Source organism: Hyla sarda, chromosome 5 (genome assembly GCF_029499605.1).
Source record: "Hyla sarda isolate aHylSar1 chromosome 5, aHylSar1.hap1, whole genome shotgun sequence".
Taxonomy (NCBI): Eukaryota; Metazoa; Chordata; class Amphibia; order Anura; family Hylidae; genus Hyla; species Hyla sarda.
Genome location: NC_079193.1, coordinates 328620508 through 328645251, shown reverse-complemented (window position 1 = coordinate 328645251; position 24744 = coordinate 328620508). Strand labels below are relative to the sequence as shown.

At 43.3% G+C, this 24744-nt stretch overlaps 1 long non-coding RNA gene across 1 annotated transcript in view; it reads right to left on the bottom strand.

Moving 5' to 3' along the window:
- LOC130272736 (uncharacterized) overlaps window positions 1–24509 on the bottom strand; it is a 30098-nt gene extending 5589 nt beyond the window's left edge. Inside the window, exon 1 of the long non-coding RNA XR_008843710.1 lies at window positions 24380–24509. This is a non-coding gene — a long non-coding RNA (uncharacterized LOC130272736). The remainder of the gene's footprint in view (window positions 1–24379) is intronic.
- Between the last annotated feature and the right edge of the window lie 235 nt (window positions 24510–24744).

Below are 24744 nucleotides of genomic sequence, written 5' to 3'. Positions count from 1 at the left end.
AGTTGGCAAAGAAAGCTTTAATTCCCGGATCTGTGCCACGTGACCAAGATGAATTCATATATATATATATATATATATATATATATATATATATATATATATATTAGAGCGGGGAGAGAAGCACTCAGCCACACACTTCTCTCCTGGCTTGAGATCAGTCGGGGTCTATGCCATGTTAAAAAATTTAACCTTTCTAATTTCATTGATGCAAATGGGATTTTGGTGTGCATGTGTTTCCCTACATTTTTCATACATTAAACTTGTTTGGAAATAAATAAATCTATATTTAATTGATTTAAAATGTGTTGTCGACTAAAGGTAACCCAGTCTCTGAAGTGAGGGGATCTTGCTCTGCTTCAGTATGTCCCAGTACATGTTGCCACTCATGGTTCCCTCAATAAACTGTAGTCCCCTAGTGCAAGCAGCGCTCATGCAGCCCCCGACCATGACACCCCCACCACCATGCTTGACACTTGTACTTCTCACCTGGTTTCTGCCACACAGGCATGACACCACTTGACCCAAATAATAATCTTAGGCTCATCTGACCACAGGACACGGTTCCAGTAATCTATGTCCTAAGTCTTCAGCAAACTGAGAGCTGGCTTTCTTTAGAAGAGGCTTCCTTCCAGGATGACAGCCATGCAGGCCAACTTGATGCAGTGTGCACCGTATGGACTGAGCACATACAAGCTGACCCCCCACATCCCTGCAACCTCTGCAGCAATGCTGGCAGCATGCATATGTCTTAACTTGTGTACAGAGTCAAGCCAACCAGCACTACTGAGCTAAGAAGAAATAGTTAATAAACATGTGTAATCCAGGGTCTCGTGTACGGGTCAGGGCCAAAGGTACAAGCAGTTATGTGGAGGTGCTAACAGTCCAGAAATACAGCACAATGAATCAAGTGAAAAAGAATGAACTGACCACGAACACTTTGCACTCACCACGAACACTGCAAAGTATTTTTCAATTCAAGATTTATTCCATGTTGCAGACAAAGGTTACAAGTCACGCAGTGGAGGGAAGGGGGAGAACAGACATCAGCGATCTAAAAAAGTGTTGGAGATACCTTTTTTAATAATATTTCGTAGGGTACCATTAAAAAATAATAAAAAAGATACAGTAGTGATGTAAAAAAATTGTATTCAACGAAATTTATCTTTTTTATAAAAAATGTTTTATCAATTTATGTGGGTGGGCAGGGCACAAAAAATATAGCCGACAATAATAAAAATGTAGTGTGTGTGTGTGTTTTTCCCTTTTTTCCCTTTATTTTTTAGGTGGTACTACTACTTCCAGCATGGAACACACTGTTCTATCATGGGACTAGTAGTACCTGTACTAATTGACAGATCGCCCCGGGTCCGTTGCGATCCTCCTGTATAATGTACCGTATATACTCGAGTATAAGCCGAGTTTTTCAGCACGATTTTTCGTGCTGAAAACGCCCCCCTCGGCTTAAACTCGAGTGAACTCTCCGCATGTCAATTCCTTCATCAGTGGTCTTCAACCTGCGGACATCCAGATGTTGCAAAACTACAACTCCCAACATGCCCAGACAGCCATCGGCAATGTCAATAGTCAATGCAACGTCACTAGTCCGGGGCCGGGCCTGAAGCACAGAGAAGAGGGCCCCCCCAGTAAAAATGGACAGCACGCAACGACTAATCCTCCCAACCGGATGGTCCCTGCAGCATAGATGGCCCTAACCAGCTCACCCTAACTTATAATAGCTGATGGCTGTCCGGGCATGCTGGGAGTTGTAGTTTTGCAACATCTGGAGGTCCGCAGGTTGAAGACCACTGATGAAGGGATTGACAGGCGGTGATGATGAAGGGGGGAATATGAAAGGGGTCTGGATGATTACATGGGGGATGATGTATTTCCCACCCTAGGCTTATAGTCGAGTCAATAACTTTTCCTGGGTTTTTGGGGTAAAATTAGGGGCCTCGGCTTATATTCAGGTCGGCTTATACTCGAGTATATATGGTATAGATGCGGCCACTCTGCTATGGTCCCCTGCACTGACGTACATGTACACCTATTCATATTTCCCGCAGAGAGCTGTGATTGGCCAGATGGTTCCAGCCAATCACAACTCTCTGTGGGAAATAGGAATATGTGTATATATACGTCAGTGCAGGGGACCAAAGAAGAGCGGCCGCATCTATACATTATACAGAAGGATCACTCCTGACATCCGCTGTGATCTTTCCTTAACTGCAGGTACTACAGCTCCCAGCATGGAACAGAGTGTGCTCCATGTTGGGAGTAGTAGTACCTGCAGTTAAGGACAGATCACAGCAAGTGGCACTCCTGACACTCGATGCGATCATCCTATCTATTGCAGAGATGCGGAGAGGATCTATACAGCGCTCACATGTCTGCTCTGTACTCCGACCAGCCAGTGATGTGAATAGAACATTATTCATATTTCCCTCTGAGAGCTGTGATTGGCTGCAACCATCCGGCCAATCACCAATCTTGGTGGAAAATATGAATGAGTGATGTTCTATTCACATCACTGGCCGGAGTACAAAGCAGAAATGTGAGCGCTGTATAGTGCCGCTCCGCATCTCTATGTATTAGCTATATTATGGACGGTCGCATCGGGTGTCAGGATTGACACCTGGGGTGATATGTCTATTAGTACAGGTACAACTACTCTCATCATGGAACAGCCTGTTCCATGCTGGGAGTAGTAATACTACCTAAAAAAAAATAATTTAATTAGAAAAAAAAAGTGAAACACACATACACAATTTATTAAAAAATTTATTAAAAGTTCATTATAAAAAATAAAAATTTCCTTCAATAAATTTTTTCCCATCCCTATTGTATCCCCCCCCTTTTTTTTTCTTTTTCTTTGGTACCCAACACATTTTGAAAAAAAAAGCCAAAGGGGCCAAAAATGCAATTGAAAAAACGCCAGAAAAAAAATTCAGATGCTTGAAATTGCACTGGCGTTTTTTTTTCTGGTGTTTTTTTCAGTGATAAAAACGCTGGAAAAGAACCAAGTTGAATCCTAGCCTCAAGGGCAACACCAGCCGCCACCACCAGCAGGCTGACAACAACAGCAACCCCCCTGTTGGCGTCTATCTGGGGCCCTTTAAGAGCTTAGGTATGGCCCTGCAGCAAACTCAAAACTACAACTCCCAGCAAGTTGTGCCATAACCAATACTACTATATAGTGCAACATGCTGGGATTTGTAGTTTTATTTGTGGAAGCTGCGCCACAGGAACTGAAGTAGCAGAGCGCCGCCAATAACACTGATCACTACTGTGTTATGGCAGTATTGTTCAGTGTTTGCTATCAAAAGATCACATGAAATGATCTCCTATTGGGGCTACAAAATTGTGAATAAAATATATTTTAAAAAGTTAATAAATGTGAATAAGCCCCTTCCTGAGTAAAAGTTTTAATCACCCCCCTTTTAAGGGGTACACCAGTGAAAAACATCTTATCCCCTATCCAAAGGATAGGGGATAAGATGTTAGATCATGGGGGTCCCGCTGCTGGTATCCCCATGATCTCCGGGCTGGTTGCTTCTGAGAACACAGAAGCAAGGAGGTTCCGTGTTTGTGACGTCACACCAAGCCCCCTCCAGTCACGCCTCCTCCCATAGACATGAATGGAGGGGGCGTGGTGGCGGTAGTCACCAGTCATCCGGTACATAGTGGAGTTCACTCTGTACACGGATGACTGGGGATAAGATGTTTTTCACCGAAGTACCTCTTTAAAGGAGTAGTCCAGTGGTGACTCAGTGGTGAGCAACTTATCCCCTATCTTAAGGATAGGGTATAAGTTGCAGATCGCGGGGGGTCCGACCGCTGAGGCCCCCTGCGATCTCCTGTACGGAGCCCTGACAGCCCGCGGGAAGGGGGCGTGTCGACCTCCGCACGAGGCGGCGGCCGACACGCCCCCTCAATACAACTCTATGGCAGAGCCGAAGCGCTGCCTTCGGCAATCTCCAGCTCTGCCATAGAGATGTATTGAGGGGGCGTGTCGGCCGCCGCTTCGTGCGGGGGTCGACACCCGCTATTTGGGCCGAGAGCCGGGGCCCCGTACAGAGAGATCGCAGGGGGCCCCAGCGGTCGGACCCCCCGCGATCTCAAACTTATCCCCTATCCTTAGAATAGGGGACAAGTTTTTCACCACTGGACTACCCCTTTAAGGACACAGCCAATTTTATTTTATCATCTTCGTATTTTCCCTTTCGCCTTCTAAAAACACTTATATTTTCATCTACAGACCTATGTGAGGGCTTGTTTTCTGCATGACCAGTTGTCCTTTGTAATGACATCACTCATTTTACCATAAAATGGATAGCGCAACCCAAAAATGTTTGGAAGGTTTAATTTTCACGCTGTACAATTTATTGTAAAAATGACATGCTTTCTTTATTCTGTGGATCAATATGATTAAAATGATACCCATGATTACATACTTTTCTATTGTACCGCTTTAAAAAAATCTCAAACTTTTTAACCAAATTAGTATGTTTAAAATCCCTCTATTTTGATTAGTGATAAGCGGCATAGGCCATATTCGAATTCACAAAATTTCGCGAATATATGGACAAATATTCATCATATATTCACGAAATTCTCATATTCATTATATTCGCTTTTTTATGCGCATATGTGGTCTATGGGGATTGCACGGTATGTAAAACTGTATGATAAACAGGAGGGTCTCGGCAGTACAGTGTATGGGAGACCGTGTGGTGGTTCGAGTCCCAGGTGGGACACAGTGTTGTGGTTAAACTTTCCTGGAAAAGCTGCTGAGTTGCCTATATCAACCAATCAGATTGCTTCTATCATTTTTCACAAGGCGTCTGCAAAATGAAAGAAGCGATCTGATTGGTTGCTATGGGCAACTGGAAAACTTTTCCTTTGCACAGGTTTTGATAAACCTCCCCCTATGGGGGAGATTTATCAAAACTTGTCCAGAGGAAAGGTTTCTGAGTTGCCCATAGCAACCAATCAGATCGCTTTTTTAATTTTTCACAAGGCCTCTGCTTAATGAAAGAAGCAATCTGATTGGTTGCTATGGGCAACTCAGCAGATTTTCCTGGAAAAGCTGCTGAGTTGCCCATAGCAACCAATCAGATTGCTTCTTTCATTTTTCACAAGGCGTCTGCAAAATCAAAGAAGCGATCTGATTGGTTGCTATGGGCAACTGGACAACTTTTCCTTTGCACAGGGTTTGATAAACCTCCCCCTATGGGGGAGATTTATCAAAACCTGTCCAGAGGAAAAGTTTCTGAGTTGCCCATAGCAACTAATCAGATTGCTTCTTTCATTTTTGAAAAGGCCTCTGAAAAATGAAAGAAGCAATCTGATTGGTTGCTATGGGCAACTCAGAAACTTTTCCTCTGGACAGGTTTTGATGAATACCCAGCCTTACACATTACACCCAGTTTCAATTAACCCCAATACCCATATTTGGTACCCCATTAACCTAGTTCCCACGGTTCAAACACTCAGTTAATTGCCAATTGACCTTGTTCCCACGGTTCAAAGGCTTTCTTAATTACCAATTGACCTACATTTGTCAATCAAGAGTAAAAAAGTTAAACCACAACACTGTAACACTCCATCCCACCCCGGGACTCGAACCCCCACATGGTCTCCCATCCACTGTACTGCCGAGACCCTCCTGCTTATCTTACAGTTTTACATACTGTGAGATCCCCATAGACCACAATGGGCCTATTGGTTTTACTGGGCAAAAAAATCACAGAGTTAATGCACTAGACTAGCCCATTAGTTCCCTATACCATTAAAGAAGGGAGGGCTCAATATTCGCGAATATGTGCATATGCGAAGAGCAGAGAGGGATGATCGGTGATCATTGTGATGTGTACTGTGAAAAAAATGTGAATGTTGGTAATTGCGAATGTATAGTGCTATATTCGCAATATTTGCGAATTCGCGAATATGCGATATTCGCGATTAAAATTCGAATTGCGCATATTCGCAAGCAACACTATTTTGACGACCTATAACTTTCTAATTTTTCCGTATAAGGAAGATAGAGTGCCAGTGTACATTAGTTTTATATACAGAGTTAGCAGTGGGTGGTAGTAATATATTTAAAGTGCACAGTGTATTATATGTGTCCTAATATTATATTTAGAGGGAGGAGTGTCTGGCAGTATTATATTTAGAGGGAGGAGTGTCTGGCAGTATTATATTTAGAGGGTGCAGTGTCTGGCATTAATATATTTAGAGGGTGCAATGTTTGGCAGTATTATATTCAGAGGGTGCAGTGTGTGGCCGTATCATATTCAGAGGGTGCAGTGTGTGGCCGTATTATATTCAGAGGGTGCAGTGTGTGGCCGTATTATATTCAGAGGGTCAGTGTGTGGCCGTATTATATTCAGAAGGTGCAGTGTGTGGCTGTATTATATTCAGAAGGTGCAGTTTGTGGCCGTATTATATTCAGAGGGTGCAGTGTGTGGCTGTATTATATTCAGAGGGTGCAGTGTGTGGCCGTATTATATTATGAGGGTGCAGTGTGTGGCCGTATTATATTCAGAGGTGCAGTGTGTGGCCGTATTATATTCAGAGGGTGCAGTGTGTGGCCGTATTATATTCAGAGGGTGCAGTGTGTGGCCGTATTATATTCAGAAAGTGCAGTGTGTGGCCGTACTATATTCAGAGGGTGCAGTGTGTGGCCGTATTATATTCAGAAGGTGCAGTGTGTGGCCGTATTATGTTCAGAGGGTGCAGTGTGTGGCCGTATTATATTCAGAAGGTGCAGTGTGTGGCCGTATTATGTTCAAAGGGTGCAGTGTGTGGCCGTATTAAATTCAGAGGGTGCAGTGTGTGGCCGTATTATATTCAGAAGGTGCAGTGTGTGGCCGTATTATATTCAGAGGGTGCTGTGTGTGGCCATATTATATTCAGAAGGTGCAGTGTGTGGCCGTATTATATTCAGAAGGTGCAGTGTGTGGCCGTATTATATTCAGAGGGTGCAGTGTGTGGCCATATTATATTCAGAGGGTGCAGTGTGTGGTCGTATTATATTCAGAGGGTGCAGTGTGTGGCCGTATTATATTCAGAGGGTGCAGTGTGTGGCCGTATTATATTCAGAGGGTGCAGTGTGTGGCCGTATTATATTCAGAGGGTGCAGTGTGTGGCCGTATTATATTCAGAGGGTGCAGTGTGTGGCCGTATTATATTCAGAAGGTGCAGTGTGTGGCCGTATTATATTCAGAGGGTGCAGTGTGTGGCCGTATTATATTCAGAAGGTGCAGTGTGTGGCCGTATTATATTCAGAAGGTGCAGTGTGTGGCCGTATTATATTCAGAGGGTGCAGTGTGTGGCCGTATTATATTCAGAAGGTGCAGTGTGTGGCCGTATTATATTCAGAAGGTGCAGTGGGTGGCCGTATTATATTCAGAGGGTGCAGTGTGTGGCAGTCCTCACTTGTTTATTTACTTAGATTGTAAGACAGATAATTGTATTATTTTATCTACGCTATATTTTGCACACTACAGTGATTTAAAACAAACAAATGTAAGTATTACTTACAAATGCTCTTCATACGTCCATAGAAAAGGGTGGTGCATATTAGTATGGGTGGAGCAATTTAGTGTAGGTGGAGTAGATTGGCATGGGTGTGGCATACCTTGTGGGGGAGGAGTTTAAGGGCCTCCTCAGTAGGTCTCGCAAGGGGCCCCTAAATTTATTGTTACCCCACTGAACTCACCCTTTTTTGCTTTTATACAGACGTATGACTTATTCTGGACATTCGGCAGAGCAGGAAGCGCAGGCTTACAGGTGTATATCAGTTCTGATGGGACTGTTCTGTACTGAATAGTACTTCGTCTGGCTGTAACTATGTCCCCGAAGCAGGTTGGATAAATTACACAATAGTTGCTATGGATACTTACATCAACAACATAGTAATATATGCAATTGCCTGTGTTCAGCCTAGAAATGTACATAATTAGATCATTACGATCGTCCAAGCCTGCGGGACCTGTAGCATTGGTTCTCAGGATTCTATGTGCCTCTCTCTGTAGTAAAAGTTTATGTCTATCCTATCCACACCTCGATCTAACATGGACACCGTTTCCATCCCGGTGAATGTAGTTGACTGCAGTCAGCTCTGTGGTATCCTCTCATAGGGGAAATAAAATAAAAACACAGTCCTATCCTGCATGAATAAAGTTCAAATGCTCCCTTACATGCACAAAGAGCTGCCATTTCTTTTTACTAAGATAATAACATTTGCAGGGCCATTGCATGCAGTTCCATTTCAGTTTTTCTTCTACTTGGGCAGAGGCACCAGTCAGCATACTTAGACAATGGTTCAGTCATAAACCCTATACTGGCCACAATAGGTTGGCCTGGGGGTCGGGTCTGCGACTTGTGTACCTTTGGCAGGTGGTGCTAACGTGGTGCTCTGGGATTAGTTGGCAACAATCTTACTGCAACTTTGTTGGATATATTACCCTTTTATACATGTCTTAACATTCTAAGATAATCTAATGCTGTGAAGATCAGTCCTATTAAATCCATCTACTACTGAGAAGCCAAGGAGTCCTATAACTGCAGGGATATGACATTCTCTGGTATTGTGTTTATTATTAGGATTTTTTTTTTAAGAATATTTTTTCTAATCGCTCTAAAGAGAGCGATCTCCGATTCAGTGGGGTCAAAATCCTCAGTAAGTCCAAAATGAAGTCTTTTGGACAGTAGGTGTGATGGTAAGTCCATCTCCGTTAGATTGATCACATTTCCGCTGGATTTCACTGCCTCCAGGTGACATTCTTCCAAGGATATCTTCTGTCTCCTTTTTCTGCCCCTCCAAACCTTTCTCCTATAGGGGCTTCCTTTGTAGACGTATATCTAGAGGCGGCTCCTACATCTCTGAATGTCCTCTGATCCTCAGATGTGCTGGCATCTAAATCAGTGTTACAGAAGAAGATTTCTTTGTTCTTTTATCTGTTTTTTGTTACTCTAGGTGAAGACTGAATCAGTATCGTACAATCACGTTTATCCCGCATACATTTGATAGTGATAGTGTGCATTGCCCATGTGGTGACCACGGTGTATGGCGGGACCACGGGGTGTAGGTAGAAGGGCCAGATGGTATTAACCCCTGGGGCAAGATGTTGTTAACCCCTAGTGTTCGTGATGCCAGGATGTGGTTGTATGGTGTAGGGTACTGCCGACAACCAACCCAAAATGGCATATATTAAATGAGAGTCCAAAACAGGGTTTTGATGCAACTGGAACTTTAATGAAGAAGGCAGAAAACAGTCTTTACAAATAGCAAACTTCCACAGAGGTGACCGGGACACAGAGAACCTCTCAGGCTTGGACTTGTAGTGGTAATAATGATGATGCAGGCCACTTTACTACTGTTATGACTTTAGTAGGCACAGTAGAGACTTGACTTGTACTCACAGATTTGATGTAGCTGCAGGTTTTTAGGCTTTGGCCTAGCTATGCTGGACTTGACTTGTACAGGACTTGTGCTTGCTTTAAGGTCCAGGAAGTAAGAGAGAGAGTGTGGAGACTACAGCCCTTTATATATCAGGGGGCTGGACTAAAGCCCATTCCCCTTAAGGACGCAGGCTTTTTCAGTTTTTGCATTTTCGTTTTTTCCTCCTTACCTTTTAAAAATCATAACCCTTTCAATTTTCCACCAAAATATCCATATTATGGCTTATTTTTTGCGTCACCAATTCTATTTTGCATTGACATTAGTCATTTTACCCAAAAATCCACGGCGAAATGGAAAAAAATAATAATTGTGCGACAAAATCGAAGAAAAAACGCCATTTTGTAAATTTTGGGGGCTTCCGTTTCTATGCAGTGCATATTTCGGTCAAAATGACACCTTATCATTATTCTGTAGGTCCATACGATTAAAATGGTACCCTACTTATATAGTTTTAATTTTGTTGTACTTCTGGAAAAAATCATAACTACATGCAGGAAAATTTATACGTTTAAAAATGTCCTCTTATTTTTCCACGTACAGGATGGTATGAGGGCTCATTTTTTGCGCCGTGATTTGAAGTTTTTATCGGTACCATTTTGTTTTGATCAGACTTTTTGATCACTTTTTCCTTTTTTAACCCCTTAAGGACTCAGCCCATTTTGGCCTTAAGGACTCAGACAATTAAATTTTTACTTTTTCATTTTTTCTTCCTCGCCTTCTAAAAATCATAACTCTTTTATATTTTCATCCACAGACTAGTATGGGGGCTTGTTTTTTGCGCGACCAGTTGTCCTTTGTAATGTTATAACTCATTATATCATAAAATGTATGGCGCAACCAAAAAACACTATTTTTGTGGGGAAATTAAAAAGAAAAAAGCAATTTTGCTACTTTTGGAAGGTTTCGTTTTCACGCCGTACAATTTATGGTAAAAATGACATGTGTTCTTTATTCTGAGGGTCAATACGATTAAAATGATACCCATTATTACATACTTTTCTATTATTGTTGTGCTTAAAAAAAAATCACAAACTTTTTAACCAAATTAGTACGTTTATAATCCCTTTACTTTGTTATAAAATGTATTAAAAAAGTAGCAATTTTGGACTTTTTTTTTATGTTCACGCCGTTCACCGTATGGGATCATTAACATTTTATTTTAATAGTTCGGACATTTACGCACGCGGCGATACCAAATATGTCTATAAAATTAATTTTTTACGCTTTTTGGGGGTAAAATAGGAAAAAACTGACATTTTACTTTTTTATTGGGGGAGGGGATTTTTCACTTTTTTTTTACTTTTACATTTTTTTTAATTTTTTTTACACTTGAATAGTCCCCATAGAGGACTATTCATAGCAATACCATGATTGCTAATACTGATCTGCTCTATGTATAGGACATAGAACAGATCAGTGTTATCGGTCATCTTCTGCTCTGGTCTGCTCAATCTCAGACCAGAGCAGAAGACGCCGGGAGCCGGTAGAAGGAAGGTTAGGGGACCTCCGTGCGGCGTTCTTAAGGATCGGATCCCCGCAGCAGCGCTGCGGGCGATCCGATCGTTCATTTAAATCGCGCACTGCCGCAGATGCCGGGATCTGTATTGATCCCGGCACCTGAGGGGTTAATGGCGGGCGTCGGCCATTGCTGGCGGGTCCCTGGCTGCGATCAGCAGCCGGGATCAGCCGCGCATGACACGGGCATCGCTTATGCACGGTTATGCACAGGATGTAAATGTACGTCCTGGTGCGTTAAGTACCACCGTACCAGGACGTACATTTACGTCCTGCGTCCTTAAGGGGTTAATACCACATATGTTTATTTTTATTTACACAGTTATTTTTTTTCATGGGAAAAGGGGGGTGATTCAAACTTTTATTAGGGAAGGGGTTAAATAATCTTTATTAACACTTTTTTTCACTTTTTTTTTGCAGTGTTATAGCTCCCATAGGGACCTATAACACTGCACACACACTGATCTTTTACACAGATCACTGGCGTGTGTTATTGGCGCTTGACTGCCCCTGCCTGGATCTCAGGCACGGAGCAGTCATTCGCCAATCGCACACCGAGGAGGCAGGTAAGGGCCCTCCCGGTGTCCTGTAAGCTGTTTGGGATGCCACGATTTCACCGTGGCGATCCCGAACAGCCCAACATAGCAGGCGGGATACTTTCACTTTCGCTTCAGATGCGGCGGTCAGCTTTGATCGCCGCGTCTGAAGGGTTAATACAGGGCACCACCACGATCGGTGATGTCCTGTATTAGCCGCTGGTCCCGGCTGTTGATGACCGCCGGGACCGACCCGATATGACGGGTGACCCCGCGGCAAATCGCGGGAGCTGGCGGAGGACGTAAATATACGTCCTTCGTCGTTAAGGGGTTAGGGTCCAGGAAGTAAAAGAGAGAGTGTGGAGACTACAGCCCTTTATATATATCAGGGGGCTGGACTAAAGCCCATTGGTAGCTTGTTGCCTGTGGTTACCTGTGCCTCTGGATCTCTGGGCATATCATGTGATCACATCACATGACAGATCACATGACCTTAGGAAGGTCCTATACAGTGTCAACGTCCTATCAACCTTTATATATTACTTACATTCATTGTACAATACAAATAATTAATGTACATAATTAATATACAAGACAATACCATATAATGACTTATGGGGACCCTGCAGGAGAGCCCTGTGGACTTGAGGGACTCTAACTGAGGGGACTTTAGGACTTTACAAAACCATGTTCTGTACCGGGATACCACACCCAGACCTGTTCTTCAATGGAATCACTTTCACTCCCCATATTCAGTCCCTTTCACATTCTTGTCACCTGCATCTCAAAAACATTTCCAGAATCTGCCCGTTTCTCACTACTGAAACTGCTAAAACTCTCATTATTGCTTTGCTTCACTCCCGCCTCGACTACTGTAACTCTTTACTAATAGGCCTTCCTTTCTCCAAACTCTCTCCTCTCCAGTCCATCCTTAATGCCGCAGCCAGACTCATCTTCCTCTCCAGCCGCTACACCGACGCCTCCTCCCTGTGCCAGTCACTACACTGGTTACCAATTCAGTCCAGAATACAGTACAAAATCCTCAGTCTCACACACAAAGCTCTCCACAATGCTGCACCTCCCTACATCTCTTCTCTCATCTCTGTCTACCATCCTACACGTTCTCTCCGATCTGCTAATGATCTCACACTAACATCTTCTATAATCCGAACTTCTCACTCCCGTCTCCAAGACTTCACTCGTGCTGCACCGGTTCTCTGAAATGCTTTCCCTCAACAACAACATCCATAGTTTCAAACGTGTCCTGAAAACACATCTCTTCAGACAGGCCTATAACAGTCTCTAATTGGCCTCAACATATCCTCAATATATCCCCAACATATCCCCACACCTCTTGTTTGAATAGTTATTGTGTAATATTATGTCTGATACTTGTCTTTGTTTGTACCCCATAATTGTAAGCGCTGCGGAATCTGTAGGCGCTATATAAATAAAATTATTATTATTATGTGAGATACTGTAGATTTAGGTTGTGCCCTCAGAATCCTAGTACAAAGCCCAAGCTTAGAGAATATTCTGGTTTACACTACTGGGAAGACTACTGGTCTCCATCTAGTGACGCCATTTACTATTACATCAGACCATGTGATACAGTGTTTATTGTGTTCATTACTATTCTGCGTGAAGATGGAGCTTACATTGTTTGTGATTACTTATGGTAATAAATCTGCTCTTAAAATTATACATGTTGACTAAAGCTGGGACTAATGTTTGGCAGAAACTGCTTACAATAATAGGATTAGTGCTTCAAAATGGATTATTCTAATTTACATCTTTAGTACCCAGTAGAGGATCAAATTATTACAGCAAACCCTGGTAAAAAAAAATATCATACAGCTGCCGAAGAACATGCACAACATAAATGTAGGAGAGGGATGGGACAGACAATTTACCCTTGTAAAACCCTGTATACAGATAAGAGCAGTGGGGTTACCTATGCTCACAGCATCATTTCTATTGTAATTTTCAAGTGAAAGAAACTGAAAATATCAGTATGTTTTTCCATGGACAATACCACGTTATTTTTGTAATAATGGGTAAAATGATATTGTTCTTTGGGTTAGGGCAGGGCTTTCCAAGCTGGATGCCGCCACACACTGGCAGCAGACCCCAGGTGTGTCATGGGGGCCGTCTGGTCCTGCAGCAGCAGCCACTTACTAATTTAAAGTGGTTGCAGTGCTGGCTGCCTGTTCGAGATCACCAGTACGGGCCGCTGCAACTTTAAATCAGTGAGCAGCGGTGGCTGCCAGGACTGATGAGTGACACCTCTGACATTGCACCTCGTCAGTGCCACGCAGAGGACACCACTTGGAAGACCTGCCGAGATGTCGAGCCTGCATCTGAGCATGGTAATAATTTCAATGGCACAGCGGGGGGGAAAGGGGGGGGGGGGAATGATGTGCCTCAGGGGGTGGTAAAGGGGGGCTTAAAATGGCACAGAGAGTGATAAGAGGGGGGAATAATGTGGTACGCAATGTGAACCATGCAATTGGCTGTTTGGCAATGGATGTGACAGCAAACTATGCACCTCTAAATAGGGTGTCGCCAACATGAAAGGTTTGGACAGTTCTGGGTTAGGGACTGCAATAATGGTTCAGTTCTTTGAAGTGAGTAATAACACATGATTTTCAACACACAAGGTTGCATTTCATGATTTTAGGGGAATGCCACCTACCAAAAACTCAACCAGTGCACCTCCTATAGCCATGGCTGTATTTTCCATTAGGCTCCCATTGGCCTGTGCCTAAGGCGGCAGTGTAGGGGAGGGGGAGGTGCAGCACACTTCAGTGAGTTAAAAAAAAGCATATATATATATATATATTTATTTTTGATGTAGAGGCTTCCACCCTGCTTTGGCCTAGGGGCATTTTTATTCTACGTTTGAGTAAATCCACATGGGTTGGAATCGGAGCACAATTTACCTGCAGATTTGCAGCTGTAGTCGCTCATTATGTTGTGAATTTGGGATTGATTTCACCACCTTCTGTGTACAGGGGTAAGATTCACTGTGAATCAGTAACAAAATCCACATGTAACACATTTTTGTTCTGTATTTGTGACAGAATTTCATGAAAAATTCTGTCGCCTGTGGAATCATTACATTGGTAACAATAAATTGTGTTTCAAATAAATTGTGTATTTTTGGGTAACAAAAATGCTGTCTTGTCAATGCAGCTATTGCGTGTGTGTCTCTGTGCGGAGACAAATTACAGGAAGTGTGCGTGGGACAAGCAGGGCTCTGTGCAGGCTCCTGGCTTGTCAATCATCCTGCTGCAGAGAGCCCTGCTTGTCCTCAGTGTACAGAGCCCTGCTTGTCCTCAGTGTACAGAGCCCTGCTTGTCCTCAGTACACAGAGCCCTGCTTGTCCTCAGTGCACAGAGCCCTGCTTGTCCTCAGTGCACAGAGCCCTGCTTGTCCTCAGTGCACAGAACCCTGCTTGTGCTCACTGCACAGAGCCCTGCTTGTGCTTAGTGTACAGAGCCCTGCTTGTCCTCAGTGTAAAGAGCCCTGCTTGTCCTCAGTGTAAAGAGCCCTGCTTGTCCTCAGTGTACAGAGCCCTGCTTGTCCTCAGTGTACAGAGCCCTGCTTGTCCTCAGTGCACAGAGCCCTGCTTGTCCTCAGTTTACAAAGCCATGCTTGTCCTCAGTTTACAGAGCCCTGCTTGTCCTCAGTGTACAGAGCCCTGCTTGTCCTCAGTGGACAGAGCCCTGCTTGTCCTCAGTGGACAGAGCCATGCTTGTCCTCAGTGCACAGAGCCCTGCTTGTCCTAAATGTACAGAACCCTGCTTGTCCTCGGTGTACAGAGCCCTGCTTGTCCTCAGTGTACAGAGCCCTGCTTGTCCTCAGTGTACAGAGCCCTGCTTGTCCTTGGTGTACAGAGACCTGCTTGTCCTCAGTGTACACAGTTCTGCTTGTCCTCAGTGCACAGAGCCCTACGTATCCTCAGTGTACACCGTCCTGCTTGTCCTCACTGCACAGAGCCCTGCTTGTCCTCACTGCAGAGAACCCTGCTTGTCCTCAGTGTAAAGAGCCCTACTTGTCCTCAGTGTACAGAGCCCTGCTTGTCCTCAGTGTACAGAGCCCTGCTTGTCCTCAATGAACAGAGCCCTGCTTGTCCTCAGTGTACAGAGCCCTGCTTGTCCTCAGTGTACAGAGCCCTGCTTGTCCTCAGTGCACAGAGCCCTGCTTGTCCTCAGTGCACAGATCCCTGCTTGTCCTCAGTGTACTGAGCCCTGCTTGTCCTCAGTGTACAGAGCCCTGCTTGTCCTCAGTATACAGAGCCCTGCTTGTCCTCAGTGTACAGAGCCCTGCTTGTCCTCAATGTACAGAGCCCTGCTTGTCCTCAGTGTACAGAGCCCTGCTTGTCATCAGTGCACAGAGCCCTGCTTGTCCTCAGTGCACAGAGCCCTGCTTGTCCTCAGTGTACAGAGCCCTGCTTGTCCTCAGTGCACAGAGCCCTGCTTGTCCTCAGTGCACAGAGCCCTGCTTGTCCTCAGTGTACAGAGCCCTGCTTGTCCTCAGTGTACAGAACCCTGCTTGTCTTCAGTGTACAGAGCCCTGCTTGTCCTCAGTGTAAAGAGACCTGCTTGTCCTCAGTGTACTGAGCCCTGCTTGTCCTAAATGTACAGAACCCTGCTTGTCCTCGGTGTACAGAGCCCTGCTTGTCCTCAGTGTACAGAGCCCTGCTTGTCCTCAGTGTACAGAGCCCTGCTTGTCCTCGGTGTACAGAGCCCTGCCTGTCCTTGGTGTACAGAGACCTGCTTGTCCTCAGTGTACACAGTTCTGCTTGTCCTCAGTGCACAGAGCCCTGAGTATCCTCAGTGTACACAGTCCTGCTTGTCCTCACTGCACAGAGCCCTGCTTGTCCTCACTGCAGAGAACCCTGCTTGTCCTCAGTGTACAGAGCCCTACTTGTCCTCAGTGTACAGAGCCCTGCTTGTCCTCAGTGTACAGAGCCCTGCTTGTCCTCAGTGAACAGAGCCCTGCTTGTCCTCAGTGTACAGAGCCCTGCTTGTCCTCAGTGTACAGAGCCCTGCTTGTCCTCAGTGCACAGAGCCCTGCTTTTCCTCAGTGCACAGAGCCCTGCTTGTCCTCAGTGCACAGATCCCTGCTTGTCCTCAGTGTACTGAGCCCTGCTTGTCCTCAGTGTACAGAGCCCTGCTTGTCCTCAGTGTACAGAAATATGCTTGTCCTCAGTGTACATAGCCCTGCATGTCCTCTGTATACAGAACCCAGCTTGCCCTCAGTGCACAGAGCCCTGCTTGTCCTCAGTGTACTGAGCCCTGCTTGTCCTCAGTGTACAGAGCCCTGCTTGTCCTCAATGTACAGAGCCCTGCTTGTCCTCAGTGTACAGAGCCCTGCTTGTCCTCAGTGTACAGAGACCTGCTTGTCCTCAGTGTAAAGAGACCTGCTTGTCCTCAGTGTACTGAGCCCTGCTTGTCCTCAGTGTACAGAACTATGCTTGTCCTCAGTGTACAGAGCCCTGCATGTCCTCTGTGTACATAACCCGGCTTGCCCTCAGTGCACAGAGCCCTGCTTGTCCTACTTGACCCACACTTCCTGTATTTTGTCTCCGTACAGAGACTCAAAGACAATAGCTGCAGGGACAAGACAGCCTTTTTCTTCCTCAAAAAATGCACAATTTTTTAACCTATGTATTACATAAAACGTGATTGCAAATGACAGGTACACTGACAGTAGATGTTGGAAGAAATAAAAATAGGGCATGATAGATTTCAACATGTCCAATCTGTTTTTCTCATGAGAGATGTTTGGCCTACAGCTATCCAAAATGTATGGTCGCCTTTACTCAGTAGTTATTTTGTTACAAAAATGTAAACATTTGTAGGGATTATTCTGTTACTTCAGTGTATATGTAGTGTTATCGGGCTTTGTATTGTCACACAGGATGAGGTGGAGAAAGTAAAAGGTAAAGTCTACAGTCACACGGCTTCCATACTAAACAGCAACTTGTTACAGATATCACTGAGCTCTGCTCTGCCAGGCGATGTGCAATATACCCTTCATGCTTCTTCACAGACAGACTGATCATAGGATGTAAGATTTCCTTTGATATCTAAGAAGCAGAAACTCCCCCCAGCACATTCCTACCACCCGAATGAAGTGCATAAGTATTCCCTCTCTAGTTCACATTTTGCAATATTTTTTCTTGTATAATAGGCTTGCATATGTGGTGAGGGTGCGATGAAAGGGCAGATGTTATTACCTTAGGGGCAGATGGTATTACCCCTTGTGTTTGTGACGCCAGGGCGTGGTTAACCTTTACATCACCCGAGGTATGGCCGCTGGTTCCTGGGCCAGGCGCAGGGAAAATTATCACTCTGATGCAGGGTTACGGAACAACAGTAGCTTTACTGAGGCAGACAGATGTTAAACATCTTTACAGCTCAGTTAGGCCCAAGGAGATGACCAGTGACTTTGGAGACTTGCGGGCTCGCTGGGACTTGGACTTAATTCATGCAATCCCATGCTGACTTTAGCAGGCTTGATAGATTTGACTATGACTGACTAGACTTCTCCCCTGTGGTTGCTTACCAGGTTTTGACTTTCACCTGAAGGGGTACACGGCTGATGGAAGCGTTTCTGTGTGGTTAGGCCTTGGTCTCCCTCTGGACACCAGACACTCTCGGGTCTTGACTGTACTGCTCCTCAGACTCATCTCTCTAGGCTAGCTCTTCCCTGCTATATAAGGGAGCAATTTGGAGGACTCCCATAGGTCACCCACAAGTCACCTGATCACTGACGTCTTCCCTGCTTACATGACTTAACACCTGGACTTAAAGACATATTCACTTAAATACAACACGTTAACCCTTTATATGAACCATTAGTTTGACGAGCCAGGGGACTGGGACTGAGTCCACCTGAAAGGGCACTGAAGGGCCACTTCTGTACTGAGCCACCACACATATGTGGTTTCCAGCACACTGTTTACAATAAGGAGTGATGTATACAGCTATACCTTCTCTTAAGGTGGCCATATATTTTAAATAACTATTGACTGACCTTCCCATATACATAAACATTTAGCACAGCTTACCGTTCATGTCTTTTCTATAGGGAGGGGAAGGGTAAGCTCTTGAGGTGGTTTATCTCACCCCAGCAGAAAAGGATTTGGTGGCAAAATTCCAGCATGCCCAATCCTTCTATCCACTGACTTATCGGAGGAGAGTGGGGAGGCCAACTTAAGTATAAGCTATAATGGCACCTTTACATGTGATCTGATCATTCTGTCCCAATGTAGGTAATGCTTTGGGATCCCATTCTTAAGATTGCAGTGGGTCCTAGCAGTCAGACTACTTGTGATCATGTCCTTTACCTAACCTGTGGAGGTAATGCGTGTTAAAGGTGGGACAATCCCTTTAAGGTGCCTGTTGTACATTTCTCATAATAATTAGCATGTTGAAAAAGATTCTCCCCAACTAATATAAGTGAACTCTTCTTTACTATTCCTGATCTGCTATATATATTACAGTTTTCCTCTCTGCAGGCTTTATCTCTAAATATCAGTTGTCCCTGAGCTAGTGGGTGAAGCCTATCCTCTACTGTATGATGTCTCCTCTACTCTGAAGAGGGGATCCGTCTCCCCCGTATCTCCATAGCACACCCTGAGAAGCAGCAGCAGTATGGAGGATGTTATAGAGCCGCACTATGCTGTGTAAATTGTGAATCTAGCACTAGATTAGGATCCAATGCTTAAGTTTTCAGCTGTGGATCTGTATCTTTTTGTCTATGTCTTACTCTGCAGCTCCATCCTCCTCCCTCTTCACTCTGCATAGACTTCTATGGGCAACATAAAACCTTATTACTCAGTGAGTTGTCGCTCAACCCTGAATCTAATTCCTTTGGTCGAAGTCAGGTTTTACTCATGATCTTATGAGTAGGAGGCAGGGAGCACGACTTGAAACAGATCGATGTTATTCTTGAGTCTCCAGGAGCATGTCGTTGTAACATGGATTAATACAGAATGAACATTTTAACATATGCTTTGTTGCTGGACACACTCTTTTCTTCACTTATACTCTCCCAAGTGCTGCTGAGTTGAGTGAATAGTCAGACTAGTAAATGATGTGTCCATCAGATCCATAGAGGAGTATATACTGATGTTCAATAAAAATACATTCTCTGAAGGCAGTTTTAGCCTACCTACCACTGCCTATGGCCCATGAGCATTAATAAGCTTTGGTCACCTCTATCACCATGACTACCTCTATAATTGTGGTATTGGTTAGTTAAGTACTATAATTTTAATAGAAATAAAATGTCAGAGAGTTGAGTACAGGGGCCTGACATTTCATGAAAATTATCTTCTGAACAGACGTGTATATACAGTGATCCCTCAACTTACAATGGCCTCAACATACAATAGTTTCAACATACAATGGTCTTTTCTGGACCATTGTAACTTGAAACCAGATTCAACATACAATGCTATGGAATCTGCGAAACGTGTCAATGGCCGAAAGAACCAACCAATCAGAATGGGAATTCACTGATAAAAACCCTTGTATTACTGAAGTGTATGCACTGACTGGTGTCTGATAGCACCCTCTACAGTACAGGGAGGTATTACATGTTCTGTACTACTTTTAACCCATGCCATGGTTAGCTGCTCCTTTGGACACCAGGTGAGGGCGGCTCCATGTTACTTTCTTAGGACATTGCATGTACTGTACAGGACCCTGAAGAAGCTCCTGTCCGCTACATAGACCAGTGTTTCCCAACGAGGGTGCCTCCAGCTGTTGCAAAACTACAACTCCCAGCATGCCCGGACAGCCGAAGGCTGTCCGGGCATGCTGGGAGTTGTAGTTTTGAAACAGCTGGAGGCACCCTGGTTGGAAACCACTGAAATAGACAGTGATTACAGCTCCCAGCAGATCTTTATTACTTTTATATGTAAGGATTTGCTTTATCTATATTAGTTATCTACTTATTTTTCTTTAATCCTCACTTTTTACTATTTTTGGATGACATTTTGGGGTCTTCAGAACCAATTACCAGGTTTCCATAGAGTTATGGTCTCAACATACAATGGATTCAACATACAATGGTTGTCCTGGAACCGATTAATATTGTAACTTGAGGGACTACTGTATATGCACACATATCTATCTATCTATCTATTTGTCTATCTATCATCTATTTACACAAGCATATGATGGAAAGTATGTGCTGGATACATTTTTAGAATTGTTCTAAAAAGTCTCTGTTGTTGTGTCTTGTCATTGTCCTGTGTGTCAACGTAAGGCTATGTTCACACGGGGATTTTCTCTGTTCTGCTTTTTGTTTTTTACAACTGCTCCTCTGAGCTGTCTTGTTTTCCTAAGCTTAAATCTGCCACATTTTATTTGGGAACATTAGTAAATTTGAAGTGTTTTTTTTGTTTTTTGTTTTTAAGAAAATGTAGTTTTTTTGGGAGACACACCCTTTTCCCTGATGGCCACACCCCCTTTCTGGGTTTTCTAAGTAAAATTGAGATTTAGTAGTTTTTTTTTATATTTTGTCCGAAATTCTGTGCACGACACATGAGCCACAAACAGCCCTCCAAAATCTACCCGGAATAGCATTAGTAAATGAGGGAGATTTATCAATATGTGTCTGTGTTCAGCCACTCCACAGCGATTTTTAAATTAATATTTATTTATCAAAACGCTGCACAGACTTTGATAAATTTTGCACAAATGAAAAATCACTTCAGGACTTGCTGTAGAATGTCACTTTTCTAAGGTATGGCAGAAGTGATATGAATTTGCCTTTTTTTTTTACGTTTGCATATTATTTTTGCGCCTTTTAAAAAAAGACAAATTTAATAAATCTCGTCCACTGCCTAGTCAAGAATAAAGCATTGCATCTCATTGCCAAAGATTTCTGTTTTTGAATTGGGCAACATTTTGGCACAAAAACTATCTGCTCAAACATTTGTGCCAAATTACAGCCCAAAAAAATATTAGGAAGGCAATGATAAAACTCATCCAATGTGTTCAGTGGGATTCACCTGTCCCATTCAAATAGCCAATATAACAATTCAATTGCATAGTTATAAGACCTGTCTTTAATTTTGCGGAATTCCGAATCCCATTGAAGTCAACGGGGCTTTGAATTTCAATAGAATTCTGTGTTTTGGGTGCACAGAAATGTTGTCTAAATTTCGCAAAACTGCAAAAAAAAATTCAGTTTGCGTTTCTGTACGGAATTTAAGCAGAAAATTCCGCCACATGAACATAGCCTAAGACTTGCTTATACGTTGGTTTCTCTATGTATTTTATTTTTATTTTATACTATACATAATGTCACTCACATATATAGGAATTGGTTATAATGCAAATTGCGACAATCCCTGTATGCTGCATGCAGGTCTTTATGTGCGAAATTGTTTTCAATATAAGCTAATTGAACCATAACATGCTCTGCTGAATATTTCTTAAATTACTTTATTTTCCAGTATATTAAGCAGCAAAGTACTATGTGGCCCAGAGGGCAAAGTCACCCCCTTATGATACAACTTCTATCATAATGCTAGCTATATGCTGAAATATATCATTGAGGGTAATATTTTTAACCTCTTGTTCAATCTCTGTTACATGAGAAAATTCAGGTTTTTACATCTACGAAGAACAATGACAAATCAAATAGGGCATATGACATTTCTAGTATCTAATATCTTCATACTGATCATAAGTATGTCATTATTCACGTATTGAAGACCCCTTATCCCTCAATTCAGCGGACTGGCTGGGAATGCTGGGAGTTGTAGTTTTGCAACAGCTGGAGGCACACTGTTTGCAAAACACTGCCTCCAGTAATAATTCGGTGACTTCACACCATGGTACGCGGTCTGTATACATTATAGATTTGTAGGGTAAAGTAGCTCTGTACACAGTTCTGGCTTATTGTGTAGTTGTTATTAAGGGTCCAGTCCCTTTAACCCTTCCTATTATCTGTGGCTGAGGGGCTTGTGTGAGATTCTAAAATCTGCATTCCTGTAGCAATGCACATTCTATAGGTGAAACTATAAGGTTAGGTTCACACTACGGAATTTTCGCCCGCAATTCCACTTTGAAATTGCAGGCAGAAATTCCGCTTACTAAAATGTACTGTATAGTGAATGGGTTTCCGTTCACAAATTCACACTTCAGAATTTGTAAACCAGAATTTGCGAACGGAAAATTTACTTGGAAATTTCCGCCTGAACAATGGCGTTGCGCATTCTTCAGGTGGAAATACTCGCGGAACAGATTGCAGTCTATTGGAGATTGCATTGTCCGCGCGGTCCTAGCGCCGACTGATTCTGCAGTGTGAACCGGAGATTCTGCAGTGTGAACCTCGCCTTAGTCTCAGCATCCAATGGTATCTATTGTCTCCTAAAAAATATTAAAATCATATCCATTGTCTCTTTAATACTCTGCTCTTATGGATCAGGGGCCCGGGTGTCTATGGGGCTTGTATGTGATTCCACCATCAGCACTGTAGCAATGCTACTATGCACATTCTACAGGTGGAAATATAAATCTCAGCATCCCATGGTACCTAGACATATGAAATTATGTTACTGTCCCTTTAATACTCCACTCTTCTGTAGCAGATGTGCTTGGGTCCATATAGAGCTTGCATGTGATTAATGCATTTGCACCCCCTAGTGGTGGGGCTACAAGTCTCAGAAATCTATGTTATCCATTGTCTCTTACAAGTATGGAACCCACATCTCCTGTCCTTTAGTACTCTGCTCTTCTGTAGCATAGAGACTTGGATGCCCAAACTACAATGTTTTCATGTAATTGCAAGATTTTTACCATGCACATCCTAGAGGTAGGACCATAAGTCCCAGCATCCTATGCTATCTATTGTAGCCTTTTAGCTGTATGAAAACAACATGTTCATCTTCATTAGCAGGGATGGCTTGATGCCTAACCTATAGGGTGTCAGAGACAGTAACATCTGAGTCCCTATAGCAATACTACTATGCACATTCTACAGGTGGAACTATAAGTCTCAGCATCCAATGGTATCTATTGTTGTCTCCCAGACATATGAAAACCATGTCCACTGATCCTGATCTGCTCTGATCTGTTCTGATCTTCTTTAGCAGAGGAGCCATGCAACAAAAAAACATGAAAAAAGCACTACTGCGTGGGGTAAAAAAGATCAATAGGTCTTAAAAATTTTAAGTATTGCCCGAAATTGGGTATTAATATAGAAGGTAATAATATATATATATATATATATATATATATATATATATATATATCTATATATGTACCGATCAACCCCTAAGCAAGTGTGCGGATAAGCCTTTTTGTAGACTCCAAACAATTATGTACCCAAAGAAAAAAAGGAGCTACTCAAAAATTATGTGAAAATATAAAATATAAACTTTATTTCATGATATTAAAAACATAGTGCAATTTGTTAAAAAAGGAGGAATACGGCACAGACAGCCGGCATGCCTGGGACAATGAACAATGGATATGCAAATACTGCTAAACCTCATTAAGGGGGAGATTTATCAAAACCTGTGCAAAGGAAAATTTGCCCAGTTTCCCATAGCAACCAATCAGATGGCTCCTTTCATTTCTAACAAGACCTCTGCAAAATGAAAGAATGAAAGAAGGGATCTGATTGGTTGCTATGGGCAACTGGGCAAATTTTCCTCTGCAGAGGTTTTGATACATCTCCCCTTAAGTGTATATATACAACTGCTACAGCAAAAATGAGAATACATTGGATATGTGCAATGCTGGCAATTAAATCTAAAGAGCAAATGCAAACAAGATAAGCCTAAGCATTAATCATGTGACATCAATGTGCAACATATACATACCGCAGTGGTATATGAGGAGTACTAGAAGTCCCAGGATGCCGCCACCCTTACACGTGTTTCGGTCTGCTGACCTTCGTCCGGGGGTCTGACTGCCACATATGCACCCCTGTAGCAATACTATATACCTCCTAAAGGTGGGACAATATGTATCATCATCCCATGGTGTCTATTATAGTCTGACTTGAGTAGCTAAGCTATTGTTTTCTAACCAGGCTGCCTCCAGCTGTTGCAAAACTACAACTCCCAGCATGCCCGGACAGCCTTTGGCTGTCCAGGCTTGCTGGGAGTTGTAGTTCTGCAACAGCTGGAGGCACCCTGGTTGGGAAACACTGACCCAAGCTATTGAGCTTACCTGTGGTTGGAAC